Source organism: Echinops telfairi, unplaced genomic scaffold, assembly GCF_000313985.2.
Source record: "Echinops telfairi isolate 266 unplaced genomic scaffold, ASM31398v2 ScPeMD7_7407;HRSCAF=8445, whole genome shotgun sequence".
In the NCBI taxonomy this organism is placed as follows: domain Eukaryota; kingdom Metazoa; phylum Chordata; class Mammalia; order Afrosoricida; family Tenrecidae; genus Echinops; species Echinops telfairi.
Window position 1 is genome coordinate 4,455,787 of NW_022111307.1, and position 16,789 is coordinate 4,472,575.

Sequence of the window (16,789 nt, forward strand, 5' to 3'; positions counted from 1 at the left end):
CACTGCCTATAACAACTGGGAATGGCAATTCCACATGATCCAGTGAATGATCACTCTGTTGGGTATATGCCCTCAGGAAGTAAGAGACGTAACACAAACAGATGTATGCACTCCGACGGTCATTGCAGCGCAGTTTCCAATAGTGAGAAGTTGCAAACAGCCCCAAAGCCCATCAGTAGAAAAATGAAAAAAGAAACTTTGGTGCATATACACAATGAAAACAATGGTGAAACCACAAAGCACTCCCCCACCCTCCCACCCACCCACCCCAACATGGCCAGACCTGGAGAACTTTAAGGTGAGTGTAGTTAGTCAACCCCAGAAGACAACTATTGTATGAGACCACTCCTATGAAGACAAACACAAGCAATGGGTCTCAGGTCTTGAAATCCTTTGATCCAGCCTCCCAGGCAATGGGGTGGCATGACTGTCCCACCTTCCCTCATTAATCACGCCCTTGCCTTTATTGACCATAAAGACAATTTCTACACAGAAGGCGACAGCTCAGCTTCAGACAGTTTCTCTTAGGTTTGTGTGTGGTGAGGGTGATGGGTGGGGGAAGGTGTGGGAGAGGACCAAACAGTCCACACCATGTGGTAATGCCCTGTAGTCACTCTTTTTCGGAGAACACTCCTACATTGGTGTGAAGTATATGCTGGTGGGGATTCATGACCAAGGGGAGCGGGGGATGCATGTGTTTCTAAGAAGATGATCTTACTTGCATTGGTGTGCATGGGGGAGGGCTGCGTGTCTTTGGGGAAAACGCTAGACATTGCTTTCATGGACCCCCCAAGGGGGAGAATTGCCCTGTACTATATAGCTAATCATGCATTCTTTGAACCGAGTTTCCAACAGCATTTCTTTCCAGCCCTTGGTGACTCAGATGCCACACTACAGGCTACCAGCCTATAGATTTTTGTCTTCTTGACATCCACAGTATACTACACGGGCCCTATCAGTTGGTTAGGAAAACCCACCAAGTGAATTGGACTTTATCATTGCAGATGAAAGGCCCTGGTCTCCTCCTTTGGTTTTAAAGCTGGAAATCCCTACAGAGAAGAAGAGGCCTGCTACCCAAGGTCATGGAGGTGGAAGTCATTGGACTTTGGTTCAAACCTTTTGAGGTTTCACAATAATATGTAACTTAATACTGCCATACATCTCACATTCATATTTTTTAAGCTTTCTAAGACATGTCTTATTTCTGCAGATATAGTTCTGCTGTAAAGAGTGAGTGTTATTGAATTGTGTGCTGTCTAACATTCATTGTTTTCTCTACCAGGATTCAGTTACTTACATTTTTAAATATGTATAAGTGAACATTCCATACATTGAAATATGTATCTAAAATGCCTCCCTCTATATGATAATCCCCCTTATCGCAATAGTATTTTAAGTGCTATATACCATTGGCTATTTTAATGAAAGTATTATTAAAATTACCAAAGGTTCCCTGGAGGTTACTTGTATTATCTCTCGAGAAGCTGATAATGCTGCCACTAAAGTGGGAAATATAATAGATCTCGATACATGAATAGATTTGAGCCCACAGTTCTTACGGAACTGTAAGCCTGAACCTAAGAGCAGTCAGTTTTTATGACGAGGGATTGAAAATATGGATACTAGGGAAAAGTGTGGTGAAGAAAACATATAGTGCATAAAGAATAGTGTCCGGAGTCTTAAAAACTTGCCTTAAAACCAGCATGAGGTGTCAGCTAAGTCCACAAAGAAGAGGCACAGCAGCCTGTGTGATCCAAAGATTATAGACAATACATCCAAGATCAGTGGAGGGAGTTGTATTTGAGCTTAAATTTTGAGCACCTGGTTTGCAGGCGGCTATGGAAGACAGTGAAAGCAGAAATCCATTTGCAGAGTCCCCCTGTGGATTAGACCTCTGGAGAATCCCCTCTGACCATTTACCAGGGATATGTATAGTTTTGCTATCAGATGGAGTGCATTGGAAAGTGGATTAATGCAGATGTAATTAAGTTAAAATTTAACATCTTCTTGTTTCCCCTTTTGACCTATTTTTAACTTTCTCTAGTTTTTATTATTTTCTTCTAGATTGAGGTTTTTCTGTTTTATTTGATTATTATTGTTCAGGGGGTTTCTTGGGTATGATTTTCTTTAGATGAAATCCAGGATAGGGAACTCTATAGAGACAATTACTGGGTTAATATTTTCTTAGGATTATGACAGGGGAGGTTGCAGGAAATAGAGAATAATGATGAATAGTCATTATTCTATAGTAATGAGTTCAAGTAATAATGAATTCAAAATGAAGGAAATGTTCTAAAATTCATTGTGGCCATCATTGTATAATTCTGTTTAATATATTCAAATAATTGAATTGTATGGTATGTGGCTTATATGTCAGTAAAGCTATTGAAATAAATTAAAAGGAATGTATTTAACCTCTCTGGGAATTTCAGTTTCTTCAACTGAAGGACAACATCCTCATAGAGATGTTTGGGTAATGAACAAACAAACATCTGACGTGGGATGCACGGGGAACTGTGAAGTGCCACAAGGGAACGAATAACGATGAGGAACTTGCTCTTTGCTAAAGCACTTTTGAAATAAATATACTCATTTAATTCAAACGATTTTTTTTGGTTGTTTTATTTTATTTCTTTGATTTTAGACAAAAAGCCTGAGGTTCAAAGGTATCTCTTAAAGTCATATAGATATGAGAAAGTAGAGCTAAGAATAAAATATAGATCTAGCAAATATGCAGGTGTGTGTGCACACAAATACACATACATGCCCTCAGGTGTGTGCCCAACATATAGGTATTCTATATTTAGGGACAAAGAAACCAAAATATTAATGTAGTAGCTAATTTGTGTATGAAGAAGTATTTTGACTAATTAAAAGCCATCAATGCCCCTTTATCACAGAGCCAGGTTTAATATCTTAAATAAATAAGACAAGAGGAACACCTCTTAAGGAATCAAATAAAAGGAAGAAACAGGGGAAATTCCAGAGGAAGGTTGCTTATTATAAATATGGTTTTGTGTCAGGTTGACGGGGCCAGGATTCTCAGTGGCTTGGTGGTTAACACCTAGAAATCCCCCATGATCTGACCTAATACAATATAATCCCAGCCCATAATGCTAAACCTCCATAATGGTACAAGATTAGAATGGATGCACCATCCTTACTAAGGTCACAATTCAGATGCAAGCAATTGCTTCAGGAATATAGCCTGCTTCCTATACAAGTGGACATTGTGAGAAGGTTTCTTTTTTGCCAAGTCTGGATGCTGCATCTTGCTCATCAAACTCTTGTTCTTTGGACTTAAGCTAATGACCAGCAACACAGCCTGCTGATTGAGGGAATTATCAGTGACCTGTCATCCGACCTTCTGACCTTGAGTTTATCAGCTCTGCCGCCACAAGGCTGACCTATTGACCTGGGATTCTTCATCTTCCTTTGCAGCCACCAGCCTGTGATATTTTTGCTGGTCATCAGCCCCTACAACTTTACAAGTCAAGAGAAACCTTGGGCCTAATATCTGACCCACAGATTTGGAACCTGCCTGGACTCGGACTTGTCTGCTTCTCCAACTGTGTTAGCCATTTTCTTGATATAAATCCCTCTCTCTCTGTGTGGTTTTCAGTGTCGTGAAGTTGGTTCCAGCTCACACCGATCCTGTGTACAACAGAATGAAATACCACCTGGTCCTGTGACAGTTGTACAATTATTGTCATCTTTAAGCGCATTGTTGCTGCCACTGTGTCGCTCTATCTCATCAAGGGTCTTTCTCTTTGTTGCTGCCCTTCTACTTTACCAAGCACCTAGGTCACTGATTTGGCTTCTCTAGCGAACCCCGCCTAAGACACTGCCCCAGATTTAGAGTGTTGCAAGTTCAGAAAGAGGGCTCAAGGTGACTTGAAACTCCCTAATGAGTAGAGATGGAATAAAGTACTGTAATTTGATTCAACTAGTCTATGCTATGGTCCTGTCTCTGCGCTGCTTGATATAACCACTTACAAGTAAAAAAATAACCAAACCCAAACCACTGCCATTGAGTGGATTCAGACTCATCAGAGGACGTCTAGGCTTTCTGAGACTGTAAATCTTTAAAGGAGCAGACAGCCGCATCTTTCTCTTCAGTGGCTGGTGGTTCTGAATATCGGGTCTTGTGGTTAGCAGCCCATGGCTTATCTCAGAATATCATCAGATGCAAAATAATACTAGAGGCCTATCTTGGAATGAACTCTAAGGCATGCTGTCTGAGCTGAGTGAGGATAAATTATACCTATGTAAGGCAAAACCATCAGGGGGGAAAAAACATCAGGAATAAGTACTTCATTTGGATGTGGTACAGATTACTCGAATGAATTAATATAAAATAATACACAGCTGGTGCTCAAAAATGTTACCTGAATTATGTGAAAGGATCTGTGAGACAGGGAATCCAGGGCAGATAAACTCCTCGGGACCAATATTGAGAGTAGCCATAGCAGGAGGGGAAGGGGAAGGTGGGGGCAGAAAGGGGTAACCAATCACAATGACCTACCTATAACCCCCTGCCAGGGGGGTGGACAACAGATAAGGGGGTAAAGGGAGAGACATTATACAGTGCAAGACATAAAAATTTTTTTGGTAATTATCAAGGGTTCATGAGGGAGGGAAGGAGGGAGGGGGAGCGAGGGGAAAAATGAGGAACTGATATCAAGGGCTCAAGTTGAAAGAAAATGATTTGAAAATGATGATGGCAACATATGTACAAATGTGCTGGACACAATGGATGGATGGATGGATTGTGATAAGAGTTGTACGAGCCCCCAATGAAATGATTTATTTTTTAAAAAAAGAATGTATGAGAGTAGAGGAGGATAAAGAATATAGGACCAATGAGATGTACCAAAACAAAAGAAATATGCTAAAATAAAGAAGAGTTGGAATGTCAATTCGTGACTATCGATGGCTTACCAATATCCTTAGGGGGAATGGTTCATTACCACCATCACCTGAGCTGCTATGCCAAGCATTGTGGTTTTACAGTACTCTCAAGTGGGTAGCTGAAACAGTTGTTTTTATTTCTTTCCCGTTAACTGTCTCAGGTGTCATGCACCTAGCCAACAGAGCATGAAATACGTGTCTTGCAACATTAGGTCAAATTCATTTCATGCGCAGGTAAGAAATAAAGATATATTGACTACCTGCCACATGTTCCCTAACTAGAATGTCTTTCTCCATTTTTACTTCTAGCAATGTCTCCAACTATTGATTTTCTAACCCTCAAGTTCTGTCTCTTCCAAGTAGAACTTCCTAATGACTCAAGCTAGAATTTGTCCCTTTTCGTCCAGTCGACTGTGGTACTTTAAAAAAATGCCTACTAAAACTCATCACAGCGTGTCTTAAACATCAGGTATTCTCTCTCCAGACTGTTAGCATCTTGAGACCTGAGTTGTATTATACCATATGCAACATCAGCTTTTCCTCTTCTTTCCTTCCTTCCAGGTAGAAACCATCTTCAACTGTAAAAAAGAAAAAGTCTGAGCTTGCGTGTGGAAGACAATAAAAGAAATAAAGTTCAAATCTGCAAATTTCCATAAAGAAAAGCATATTAATTTTGCTAAAATACTTGCTAAATGTTTTCATTGTTATCTTTACAGAAAACATTGTTTTATTGAGCCTTGTAATATTCTTATATGGTTGGTAGGTAAGTATCATTGTCCTATTTTTAAATAAAGAAAGGGACCATTTGATTTGCCCAAAACAATTCTGAGCTTTGTAGATAGCTGTTGAGAATGGGAAATGACTAGGAGGAGTAGAGAATAAAGAATGAAACATTTATAAAATCAAAGGTAATTGTAAAGGTGTCTCCCCTACACCCCCATATTGATATATCACAGAGGTTAAATTGCCTATGTATGAAACAGTCCCTGGCAGTAGAGAACATTGCATTCCAATAAAGTGAGCCTTTAGATTCATCTGTCAAAATAACCAAGTTAATGAAACTAAGTGTTAGTAGTGTAGTTGCAAATTAGACTTAATAATGTACAATGCCTAGAACATTGCAAAACCCAGCATAAGAGGGCCTATTTCTTCATTTTCTCTGTACTCTGTATCTCCCCAAATATAATTTCATAATGTATTTTTCTTTCCCTGTGCTTAGATGCTCTAATTCCTCTGTTGCTCTTAATGGCCTTGTAACTGGACTTTAATTTTTTTCCTTCTACAATGTTTCTTCATTACTGTATTCTGCAGTATCTCCTACATCACAGAATTGAATTCACTTGGTGAACAGACTGAAGGGACAATTTGTAGAGGATATCATGTTCTGAGACCAGCTATCTCAGGCCATGTACGTAGTTTATGTATCACCAGCAAATAACTACTGCCTACCAGAGAAAAGAATAATTTGCATGTATATCGTGTGTATAAACTTTGGATCTCAATGAAATAAACCAGAAAAAAAACAAACTCACTGCCATCAAATTGACTCCAGCTCATGGCAACCCTATAGGACAGGGTAGAACTGCCCCTGTGGGCTTGCAAAACTGTACCTTTTTATAAGAGTAGAGAAACTTACCTTTCTTCTGTGGACTGGGCTGGTGGTTTTGAACTGTTGAGTGAGGAGTTGATTTCGTAACCACTGTTTCACTAGGGCACACAAAGGCTCATCAGTAAATTGTGAAAGTGTCAAAAATGTACATTTTAACTTGATGTTCAATGTAGGAATTCTAATAGATATATTGCCAATACTGCTTATTAGAGGTGATTCGCTAAACTAGAGCCATGCTTCTCAGAATCCGTTGCCTGGTATGAATTTCGAGTTAGTTCTAGGAAATATTTGCAGCATACTTGGAAGATGAAAGTGAAGCAGCAACGTTCATCCTGCTAAGATTGCTGTGGAATGCCAGGGACTTCTGCTATCTGCGTCTCCTGTTATTGATCTGACAGCTTGCCTTTGGTGGTCTTGAGTAGCGGTCGAGACCACCTGATCTTCTTTATGTTCTCTGACTTCCCAGACCCAGCTTCAATAAAGCTCTTTTGATGGATACCAATTGCTTTCACAGGGAAAGTGCTCACTTCCATCAAGACGGGGCAGACTCAGCAACCCTTAGGACACGAGAGAACAGCCCCTGGGAGTTTTTGAGACTATTTATGGGAGTTGAAAGCCTGTCTATTCCATGGAGTGGCTGGTGGTTTTGAACTGCCGACCTTTTGGATAGCAGCCCAGGGCGTAACCACTGTGTCACTGGGGATCCTAAAAGAAAGATAAAGATCGCACATTAGTCTCTAGGACATGCAGTTTGTCCGCTCAAGTTCCAAATTGCGCTCGCTCTTTCCCACTTCCCAGCCCGCATTCCGTGTCTCCTGACATTACTGCAGACTGCCAGTCTGCAGGTCAACGACCAAAAGCTGAGGCAGCCACCTCTTCGCCAAGAACTTCTTTACCAGCTCCACAATTCTGTAAGGTTTTCCCACTGTTTTTCAAGTCTCTTGTTCCATATTATTTATAGCACTTTTAGCACCTTACTAACCGCTACAGAAATGCGTCCCAAAGGAGGTTCCACAGGAACAGAATCTTAAGGCGGCATCCTTGAACTGAGTCTGGCTTGCAGAGTGGACTTTCTAACCTCACTGCCCATGTTTATAGACAGCAATGCTTTTGGTACAGGAAACACTCGTTGTCTAAGACATAACACATGTTCAAATCATCACCTCTAAATGCCTATGATTAGGAGTCTATCCAAGGCAAGGCTTTGGGTGACCGTAGAACACTGCCATGAAAGTCAAGCGGCTAACGAGGGTCATTTCACTGGGCAGCTCAGGAAAGAAAGTACGCCCTCAGAGCCTTCATCTCTCAGTTCCACGCGTCGGAAAGGACAAGAAAGCTTCTACGATGGTCTTGAAAGGAACTATTTCCTCTTAAGCAATCCGGTTGGGGTTTCTGAACATCCAAACTAAAGTCTAGTCTCTCAGATTTTGAAATAAAAATAAAAATTTAACTCAAAGTCCCCCAAGCCCTCTTAGGCTAAATTTATGACATTGCTCAGCAAAGAGTACCCATACCCACTGTCTTCAAGTGGATTCTGACTAGTGGTTTCTAAAGCTTTGTAGGTCGTAATGGGGGCAGACAGCTTCATGCTTCTCCTTTGGAGTGCCTGGTGGATTCGAACTGCCGCCTCCAGCTCAAGGCTTCGACCCCCACAACCTCGTGTGGTTTCCAGTCCATAAGCAGGCTCTACTCCAATAGCCCCCGGTGGTACTGTGCCAAGTGTGACTCTTGAACAGGTCTCATGCGCACCAAAAGAAGTGCATAATTTGCTAGGCTGTGTTGGCAGCAGCCCAGGGGATGTATAGGAATGGACACTTAGCGTTGTAGATCCAGGTAGAAACAGTGCGCTAGACCGAGCCACGTTGCTTGACATGGCAACTAGCCCAGCCACCCGTCGAACTGCTTCCTCTATCTCACACCACCGTCCACAACCTCCTTAAGGCTTTCCTGTGGACAGTTGTCTGAGGCATCAAGCTGAGACCAGGCTACAGAGGGCTGTTTATAATATGCTGACACCACGCAAAAGTTCTGGTTACAACCCCACTTTGGAATGACAGTGAAGAGGAGAGTGAATATACACCCAGGAGTAAAAATGCGGGGCTATATGGTAACTCTGTGTATCTTTTGAGTCTTTTGAGTTGCTGACAGGCTGTTTTTCGAAGTGGCTGCTGCGTCATTCTCTATTCTCACTGGCAGCCCATGAGTGCTCCATTTTCTCTCCGTCTACATCCCACTTGTTACTCTCTTGTCTCTTCCTTTATCGCCTGCCTCGTGGCTATGAAGTGGCATCTCCCTGCGATTATGACTTGCGTCTCTCTGATGGCTAAAGATGTTGAACATCTTTACAAATGCGCATTGAGCATTTCTATATCTCCTATGGAATGATGTCTATTCAAGTGACTTGCCCATTTTAAAATGGATGCAACTGTATTTTATTATCATGCTCTAAGTGTTCTTTAAGGATTTATGGTCTGGTCGGGTCGGCTTTGGACTGCCAACCACGCGGTCGGCATGAGTCACTGGGCGGGGGCGCAGGGAGGATGCCTGCCCCTGGGAAGATGTACGGAGCCCTGGGAAAGCTGCTAGAGCTGGGCTGTGAGTCAGATCTGATTGGATGGCAAGGGGGTTGGTTGTTTGGGTGAAGTCTTCTGGATAGAGTCTAGATATCGATTCTTTGTCAGCTAGATGTCCTGTAAATATTTCCTCTCAGTATGTGAGATGTCCTTTCATTTGCCTGATCGTGTCCTTTGAAGCACCAACCTTTTTAGTTTTCATGAAGCTGTATTTACCTGTTGTTTTTCTTTTGTCACCGCACTTAGGGTGTCACTTCTAAGACATTATTACCCAACCCAAAGTCACAAACATTATCGCTGTTTCTTCTATGAATTTTATACTTCGAGGTGTTTCATTTCGGTTGTACTCTATCGTGCACTCCGTTGTGCTCCCCTCCAAATGGGTGTGGAGGTGCCAATCAGAATGCAATCTGGCTAGGGAGTAGGGGTTTCTTTGCTATGTTAATGAGACCAACCAATGTGGGGGGTGTCCTGAACCTAGTGATGTCAGAGTTAATAAAAATAAAAAAGCAGATTACACACAGAAGCAGGGACAGGCAGGGGGAGAAAGAAGCCATGAGATCGTTATGGAAACAAGAGATGCTGGAAGTGTAGAAGCTGAAGGAGATACGAATCTTCCCCCAGAACCCACAGAAGGAGAGCCTTCCCTTACAGCTGATGCGCTGAACCCAGGTGTCTAGTTGCCTAACCTGTGAGAAAACACAGTTCTGCTTTCTCACAGCACCCACTTGTGGCATTTCTGCAATTGTAGCACTAGAACACCTAAGACAGTCATTTTCTTTAACGGTTTAAATAATCGAGACAAATGTTTATTGTATTTGTGAAGTAGAATTTGTTAACATGGACATTCTGTCCAAGGATGTGTAAAATACTAATAGAGGGGATTGGTCAAATTAGTTGCCATTCCAGTATCTGTAAGAGAGTTATTTCAGAAACAGGATTGGAGGGAATTCCCAGAACCATAAAATAAGAGCCGCCACAGCAGTAAGTTCAAGATCCTTGCCTGAATTCGTGGAGGCCTAGAGTAGAGGCAGCAGAGGCTGCTGCATTGGGGACCAGGGGACAGACCAAGGATCCAGACCAAGGTATGGCAGGTGGGCTGCAGCACTGAGACCATGAGACAGGGAGGTGGAGTGGCATGCAGGCTTTATCTTTGTGTTGCCTGGCTGTTCTTCCTACAACTGGGTTTGTCAATCCCCACATCTATGAGTCAGGAGGAACCTCCAGCTTAACATTTGACACATGGACCAGAACCAGACTGGACTTACCCTCTTCTGCAATCGTGTGAGCCATTTGATTGATATAACTCTCTCTCTGTACACCACACACACACACCTATATATATAGTTGTTATATGAGTCATTTTCTTGATACCAATTTCTCTTTCTCTTTATATAATATAGAAAACATTGCATATATATACAGAAAGCATTATATATACAACATTAAATACTAAGCATTATAGGACACTATATCTTACAATGTTTTGCTTCTGTTCATGAGGCTTTCAGTATCTGGCAATGCTTTGATTCTACTCGTAAGATTTTCAGTGGCTAATTCCTCAGAATTGGATAGCCTATTACTTCCTGTGGCTGTTCTTAGTCTTGAAACTCCCCTGAAACCTGTTCATTTTGGGTGATCTTGCTGGTACTTGAAATACCAGAGACATAGCTTCCAGCATCGCAGCAACACACGAATCACCACAGTATGACAAAGAAGTGGTAGAGATAAAAATATCAGTCTATCTATCTATCATCTATCAAACCCATTCTAATACATTGTGGTTTTCTTGAGAGACATTATTTAGCACTGTGTATGTGTGTATATACATCCATGTATATAATGAACAACTCAAGTTCACCTTCATATAACACAGTGCCAAATTATTTCAAGTGCCTTAGAACAGTTTCAAATCTTTCTCTCCACCCTTTGTGACATTTTTGTCAGTCATTTCACTTACCTGTATGCTCAATCACCCAAGATGTGGCTCTATTGTTATTTTAAACCAACAGTTATCCTTCAGATCTATGAGTAATAAGAAAAATGCTTCTTTAATAATTATTTATTTCCTCTCTGTTGCTCTTCCTATCTTCCTGTAGTTCTGTTTCTGTCATAGATCATATTCATTCTCTATGAGGATTGGTAGCATTGCTTTCAGTGCAAGTTGTGCTCTCAATGAGTCTTAAGTTTTTGTTTGCCAGAGCAAGTAAATGTCTGTTCCTTTTGAGGGTTTTAATTTTGCTGAAATAAAATGAGGCATTTCTGGTGTATTCTTTCCACTCTTGGTCTCACGTAACTCTCTCCTTCCTTGCAGTGTTTCGATGGGAAATGCATGCTTCTCTTCGTCCAGCTTCTTTCAAGAGTTTTTGTTTTGATGTCTGCCATTTGAATATGATATGTCAAGATGTGCTTTTCTTGGTGTTTATCTTGCTTGTTGTTCTTTGAGTGTTCTGTGATTTGGGATCTGTAATTTATTTTGGATGATTCTCAGTCAATGTTATTTCAGGCATTTCTCCTTTTCCATTTCCTTTCTTTTTATGTTAGCAAGACACTATTTGGTAAAGAGGAAGTGGCGGTCAGGGGTGGGTGAGGACTATAGGACAGCTCATGGCAGGAGGGGGATGGGGCTATAGCTTCAGGTCACAAGACTTGGAGGTGGAATTTCTCTGGTATCTTCCACGTAGATTCCAAGAGGGCCTCCCCAAAATGCAGCAACAACAACAGCAACAAAACACCAACCCCCAAAGCTGCCAAATACGACTGCCCATCAATTGGCTGCATGGGGTGGGGGGGGGCAAAAGGGGGAGGGTAGAGAGAGGGAGCGACCCCCCCCCTTCCCCATCCGACATAATTCTTGGTCGGGTATTCAGACCCACCCAAGATGTGTTGTGTGGAGCAGATGCTGTGTAACGGGCCATGTCATGGGTGGTTGGTGCTCCGGGAGCCCCCTGAGGGGCACATGCAGCACAGGAGCCCACCCCCCAGCAACAAAAGACCAGAGGCCGCCCAGCCCAGGTAGAGGGAGGCCCCCAGCTCACACTGAGGGGCCTCGGCCACCAGGGAGTTATAGAAGTTTGGGATGATGGTGTTGGCTGTCCAGAAGATGGGGATGAGGGTCAGGATCCCCGAGATGACAAAGATGATCCTGGAGGTGAGCATCAGGCCAGCCTTGATGTCCTTGTTCTCCACGCAGGTGGTGCACTTGGACCCTGCAAGATAGACCAGCAGGCCAATCAGTGCCATCAGCAGGGAGACCACACTGAGGGTGCAGGCCGCCTGCAGATCATGGGGCAGGGCCAGCAGGGAGCCATAGACCTGGCACTACATCTGGTCCATACTCTGCTCCACACAGGAAAACCACAGCCCCTCCCACACCACCTGGACCACCATGGTGGTGCTGCCCATGAAGGTGGTCACCTTTCACATGGGCAGGGCACACGACACCATGGTGCTCAGCGTACTGAGGATGGTCAGGCTGATGTCCAGGATCTGCATCCCAGTGGAGCCATGGTGAGGTCCAGAAGTGCCCGCAGACCTGTGGAGACCCTTTCCTTTCTATTCCTAATCAAGAGCATGTACGTGAAAATGGCTACAGGTCAGACTGTGTTTAAAGTTTTTGTGGTGATAGGCTGCTAGGGAAGTACTAGACTGCTAGCTGCAAGGTCAGCCATTCAAATCCACCAGATGCTCCTTGGGAGAAAGTAGAGGCTGTCTGCTGCTTTAAAGATGTTCAGCCTTAGAAATTCTAGAAGGGTCTCTACGAGTTAGCTTTGACTCGATGGCTCTGGATTCCGTTTGCTTTATAAGTAACAGATGCTTCAGATTTTTCTAATGTTCCTCCTTTTGCCTACTTTTTGCTTCCAAGCTTCCTTATGTAATCCACCCCACGGGGACCCTAGAATCCACGGTTTACTGTCCTGAAACTCTTCCGGTGTCCCGGTAAAGGTTAGAGGAGGAGGGACTTACTATTGAAACTAAATCTTAATATTTCAGTAAGAGCATGTTTCAAGACTGTGACCCTTACATGTTTCCCACATGTGGTATTCCTTCCCAGGGCGCCTACTCCTTTACCTATTGGCAATGTTTCCATTATATTTCCTGGAAGCCCAGACCCCTGTGGACTGGTTACCTCTTTCCAACTTAGGTGAGAACAGGAAACGTGGGGGAGGAGTTCTCTCCTGCCAACTGGGATCCGATTTCAAAATTGAGCTTTGGCAGTGTGCGTTTTTGTTGGACGTAGGCTCTAACATGTCTACTTTATGGGCGTATTGGATTACTCCTCTCTTGCCCCTTCTAGCGCTAGGCTGACAAGAAGGCACAGAGAGAACGCCTGGTTTCCTCCGACTGCGCAGGGAGAAAGGGAATTCATCTCCACAACAGCCCCAGGCTGCTGCCACAACGCAGCGGACAGGCACGCCTCTCTGTCTGTCTGTCTCCGTCTGTCTTCCGTCTTTCAGATTCCGACACCCGCCCATCCTCTCAGGCCTCTACTTTTCCACCGGTTCTATAAGGTGGTGCAATTGCCCCCAGAACTGACAGACAGTGCTCATGATTAAGGGAGTGCATTAGGGAAGTTAACAGGTTACCACAAGTCAGGTGCATAAAGCTTTAAGATCGTTGGCCCTCGGCAGCACCTCCCCTCAGCCCTCAGCCAAGTCTCTCTCTGGCCCTTAGCCTTTTAGGCATCTGGTTCCTGGCCTTCTCCCTCTGAGAGCCAGAAAGCCCATCTGCCAGTCTGCCTCACTGCCTCATGACCCTGGCAGTACAAGGCCTCGGCTCTGTCTCTCCAGGGCTCCTCGCTCTGGCCCCTGGTACCCATGTGGCAGCTTCTAATGTCTTGGTCTTGGCCTCTGCTACTGAAGGCAATGCCACTGGTTGCTCTTCTTCCTCGATGGATCAAGAGGATTCCTGATGGAATCCTGAGATTCTCTCAGTCCCTGTTTGTGAGATGGCTTGTTTTCCCCCACCTCAGCTGCCAAACCATTTTATTAGGAGCTAATACAGACATCATACCATTCCATAGTTCAAACATATCAAGCGGTGCTGTATAAAACCTACCAAAATCAGTTTCAAAACATGTTCTTCCTTCTTAAACTCCTTGAGATCAGCTCCCCCTTAGTACTCCCCTCTTTCCCCACTGTAGTCCCAGGAATCTTTATTCTAGTTGTTGCTTCTATAGATTCACCTATACTGGGTTTCATACACACAAAACAGAGAAACACACATAACAGAGCGTCAAGAAGAGTAGTGGGGTGGGGCGATGAAAGGGAGACAATGTCAAGGAGTCCAGGAAGTAAAAGAATGTTGGGAAAGTGACTATGGTAGCAATTGCACAGTTCTGCATGACATGATTGAACTATGGAATGATGTATGTGTTAACTCTTAATTAATCATAAATTAACAAAATGTTAAAAAAAGAAGAGTACCAACAATGAAAAAATACAAGTGTCAAAACCCAATATAGAAAAAAAAACCACCCCGAAAATGTTAAAAATCAGATGAAACACAAAGTGTATCAAAAATGAGATCAAGTGATAAGATCTTAACTATTAAAGTCAGATTTATCATTTTAATTTACTATACTTGTCTCTCCAATATTTTCTGTTTGATAACAAGGTTATTACCAGCCCTCAATCATGGTTACAAGGGAATCACTGGAGGCTTATTCACTGTGCAGATTCTGCAAATGTATTTTGGGCTTCCACTGTCATCCACAGCCTTCTGCGCACCAAAATCTCACAATTTAAGCTCTGACACCATTCCCTCCTTTGGATTTGGATGATTTAATTTATAATCCTTGGATCACAGATGTTGGTGTGCTTCTTTCATGTGGGTTTAGCTGACATTCCATTTAGAGGGCTGCTGGTTTGAAAGCAAGCCTTTAAGACCCCAGATGCTCTTTGTTCTAATAGTCAGGCACCATCTAATGTCTTCACCACACGTTGCTGTAGGACCCACATCTTCTGAGTTTCCTTCCTGAGTTTCCTTTATGACATTTAGCAGAGTCATGTCATAAAAGCTATTTTTTCTTAGTTTGGAACTAGTATAAAGTGCAAGCCCCAAATTCATTCCCAAATCTGTGTCGTATTTTTTTCCCCCATGAGATGGCTCATTTGCTCCCACCCAATTGTTTTGCAGGGGTTGCTGAGACACGGATAGAAGAAGCATATTTAAAAAAATTAAAAAAAGAAGAAGCATATTAAACCTGTTCACTTCACCACACAGGCAGAGATCTTTCTTGAATCCTCACCTTGAAAACCTGATGGGTTTGGGGGTAGAAAGCCCACACGTGTGGGTGCTCCCAAGTGTTTCTCCATCTCAGGTTAGCTTCCCTGGTCTCTAGCAATCCACTAAAAATCACCATTTCAGAGTTTCTTTAGCTTCAGGGAATCAGGTCTTCGTTGCTTTATGTCTCTGAATGTCTCCCTGGATTCCAAATGACAATTTGCCTTCTAACCTATGCTCTCTGATGGGATCCATGAACTGTCCATGGAAAGTCATTATTTACAATCTGTCACCCTGACAGTGGTTCTTGCTGTCAGAATGGGAGGGGTGACTTCCAAGCTCTTCCTGTGTCAGAGGTGAAGCCAGCAGTTCCTGTCTCCTAGAATTTGTAGAAGAACTCAACTCACTGCCTTGGGGTCAATGCCAACTCAGAGACCCAGTATGGCGGGTAGAGCTGCCTCAGTTGGTTTCAGAGACTACAACTGTTCACGGGAGCAAAAGCCGAGTCTTTCTCCCGTGGAGAGGCTGGCCGCTTCAAAATGCTAACCTTGAAGAATGCGGCTCACTGAGTACCCACTGTGCCACCAGGCCTCCTCAAAATTTGTAAAAGAAAAAAATAAAAATAATTATCTCTGGGCCTTCAAATTGCTGGAGAAAGAGAAAGCTTTCTACTCCCGTAAAGATTTACAAGCTGGAGGGCCCAAAGAGGCAGTTCTACCCTGTCCTATAAAGTCAATAGGAGTTGTAATCCACTTTGTGGCAGGTGAGTGAGTGAGTGACCTTCAAATCCATGCTACAAACACACTACAGGTATTTGTCCTTTGCAGCATCTGCACCCACCTCCTGGACTTAACCATCTAATCCATAGCATTTGTTTTACTGTGTGGTAGTCACTTCCCTGGACTTTGTCTTCCCGCTAGACTGTAACATACACATTGGAAAGGATGTATTGCGTTCATCCTTGCAGCCCAGAAAGTGGTGTATTCCATAACTATTCAATAAGTGAATGGATAAAGGCCAGGTTAACTCCAAATTCCAAAAACAAGGGAAGAAGAGACCATCATAATTACATTTCTTATTCAGTCTCTTTGATGATCTTAACATTTTGGAGGAAAGAACATTTGTATTAAGCAGCTGCTCTGTATGAAATTATAAGAAAATTCACAGGTAAGTGATCTACATCATGTCTTTAGCTCTGCCATGGACAGAGTTCTCCCTTCTGGCACTGTTGGCTGGTTGGAGCTTCCCAGGGAGAGGGGTAATGGAGACTGGTTTAGCTTGATGCTACTGGCTGCCATGATTCCTCAACTCACTCTTACTGTTCGGAATCTACACCTATCAGGCAAATCTTGGCTTCCTAAAAAGAAAAGAGATTATTCCAGGAAGAGAGTCTGCTTCAGGGAGGGAATAGAGTACATTGATATGCCCTAATGCGATGGTTACATTTCTCATAATGGAATGAACACATCTG

The 16,789-nt window shown here is 43.0% G+C and overlaps 1 pseudogene; it reads right to left on the minus strand.

Annotated features, from left to right (window-relative positions):
• Positions 1–7,341: 7,341 nt before the first annotated feature.
• On the minus strand, positions 7,342–14,731 carry LOC101639902 (annotated as a pseudogene).
• Between the last annotated feature and the right edge of the window lie 2,058 nt (positions 14,732–16,789).